Genomic DNA, 3,140 nt, shown 5'->3' on the forward strand with positions numbered 1-3,140 from the left:
AATATAATAAGTCTAAATTTGAATACACTGATCCAAAGGGAAAACCTGTCGAAGAAAGATGCAACGGCGATAGCTCCCAAACCAAACGAGAACGTTCACACACAAAAAGAGCATGATTAATAGATTCCTCCGCACAAACACACCGTTGACACATAACATCGCACCGTACACCCCTATGTGCGATCCGTTCCTTCACAGGAAGACAACCAGAGGCCACCTGCCAAAAGAAATGTTGAACCTTTGAGGGGACCTCAAGCTTCCAAGCTTGGGCGCGTAAAACATTGCACGTTGGCCCGATTACAGCTTCCTTTTGTAATCCTCGTGCAAGCCGATAACCAGTCCTCATGGAATACTTACCGGACTTAGTATAATGCCAAATCAATCTATCCGGACGAGAAGTCTTACTAATCGCCAAACTCTGTATAAGCGATATATCCGCTGGATCCATATACTCCTGTAAGATTGGCAAATGCCAATCCATCGTTAAGGGATTAATTAAATGGTTTACCATCAAATTAGGATGTAGAACTCTTCCTCTACCATTCACTGGTCTTGGCTGATCATCGGGTATCCAAGGATCCCTCCATACCGAAATGTCACTCCCCGAGCCTACTAACCACCGTGCCCCACGTTCCACTAGTCCCTTGACTAAAAAGATACTCCTCCACGCAAAGGAAGGAGAATAAGGTTTACTTGCCCGTAGAGGATGTTTTCCCCGGAAATATCTGCCACGCATCACCCGAGCCATTAAAGAATGCGGATAATGAATCAACCTCCAATACTGCTTAGCCAACATTGCATCATTGAATTCTTCCAAAGCACGAAAGCCCAAGCCCCCATCACTTTTGTCCTCACACATTTTATCCCACGCTACCCAATGCAGGCCTCTAGCCTTATCATTAGACTTCCACCAGAAATTCGAAATAGCACCTGTAAGTTTGGTTGTCAATGCCTGTGGCAATTTAAAGCACGACATAACATGGGTTGGCAGAGCTAACGCCACCGACTTGATCATAATTTCTTTACCCCCCTTCGATAAGGTCTTCGCCGACCAACCGTTAACTCTCTCCTCCAGACGATCATTAACATAACTAAAAACGGTAGTCCTCGAGCCCTGAAGGTTCTCAGGTATTCCCAAATAAGAACCCATACCCCCTTCACTAGAGATTCCAATAACTGTTTTAATCCGGGATCTTACATCCGGTGGAACTTTCTTACCAAACATGATAGAAGATTTCCCTAAATTAACCTCTTGCCCCGATGCCTTTCCGTACTTACCTATAATATCCATTACCACTCTACACTCGGACTCATCTGCCTTACAAAAGAAAAGACTATCATCAGCAAACAATAAATGCGAGATCGACGGACTATCTCGAGCAATCGATATGCCGGTAATTTTCTTCTCACGTTCAGCCTTTTTAATATTTGCGATTAGGACCTCCGTACAGAGAATAAACAAATAGGGAGAAAGAGGATCACCCTGACGTAATCCCCGCTTCGGTAAAATGGAACCCCGAGGTTGACCATTTAAGAGAATTTGATATACACCGAAGACACACACCATATAACCCAAGTAATCCACCGTCTATCAAATCCTAATTTAATCAAAACCGCTTCCAGAAAATCCCATTCAACACGGTCGTACGCTTTACTCATATCCGTTTTGAATGCCAGAAAATCGGATTTACATCGTTGATTAGTATTTAACCCATGGAACATTTCCTCGGCAACTAAAATATTATCCGTAATCAATCGCCCTGCAACAAAAGCCGATTGCGTCTCTGAAACCAATGATGGTAAAAACCGCTTAAGCCTAAAACATAACACTTTTGAAATGATCTTATAACTCACGTTACAAAGACTAATCGGCCGAAACTCTGACATACGTTGCGGCCGATCCACCTTTGGAATGAGACAAATATTAGTCTCATTAAGACGAGGGTCAAAACTGCCCGTTCGGAAAAAATCTCTAACCAAGGCCACCAAATCCCCCTTTAAAGAAGGCCAGAAACGTTGGAAAAATAAGGCCGTCATTCCATCAGGCCCTGGAGACTTCTCTGGGTGCATAGCAAATAATGCCTTCCGAACCTCCGACTCCGTAATTTCCCTAGTTAAACTTCGGTTAATACTATCTGTAATAATAGGTGTAATTTCCTGAAGTATTTCCGAAATACCACTCACATCCGATTTGTCAAAAAGCTCCTCAAAATATTTGGAGGCAATCCTCTCCATTCCCAAGGCTGTATCGTCCCATACATCGTCCGGACCAAATAGACCAACAATCTTATTCCGTACCCTCCTCTGCTTGGTCGATGCATGAAAAAATTTTGTATTTTTGTCACCGACACGTAGCCAAAATTTCCTACTTTTCTGTTGCCAGTAAATTTCCTCATCCCTATATGCCTCTTTTAGTTTTCTCTCTACGTCCCGGATTTCTTCCTGAGAAATCGAATCATCCATTTTAGCCTCCTGTAATGCTGATTTAAGTGAAGATATCAGAGAAGGACCAGACGTCACATTATTTTTTCTCCACCACGAAATCGAATTTCTGCAATTCCTAACCTTATCCACGAAGGCCGGAACCCGAAAATTATTCGTGCGTGCCCACCCTGATTCTACCGCACCTAGTAAACCATCCTTCCCCAGCCAACGTTTATCAAAACGAAATTGCCGATTCCGTCTTGTGACAGTTCTAAGACAAGTTGCCAAAATGGGACAATGATCGGAACCAACCATCTCCAAATAATCTACTTTGGAATTGGGAAAAAAATTATGCCAATCCTCATTCCCTAGTGCGCGGTCTAAACGCCACCGAACCACCTGATTATTACAGCGATTACCCCGCCATGACAATTGTTCCCCATAACACGGGAATTCCAGCATACCACAATGATTAATCATTGAATTAAAAGGGACAAAAGAGAACACTGGGCGAATAGCCCCACCTCGTTTCTCATGATTACCAACTAATTTATTAAAGTCCCCAATCATAAACCAAGGATCAATCCGGAAGGAACCAATATCCATTAACTTCTCCCATACCTTTATGCGATTTTGCGGGACAGGATCCCCATAGACAAAAGACAAAAATACTAAATGTTGACCAAAACACGCTTGTGCATCAATTATACGATCAC

Source organism: Camelina sativa, chromosome 5 (assembly GCF_000633955.1).
Source record: "Camelina sativa cultivar DH55 chromosome 5, Cs, whole genome shotgun sequence".
Lineage (NCBI taxonomy): Eukaryota > Viridiplantae > Streptophyta > Magnoliopsida > Brassicales > Brassicaceae > Camelina > Camelina sativa.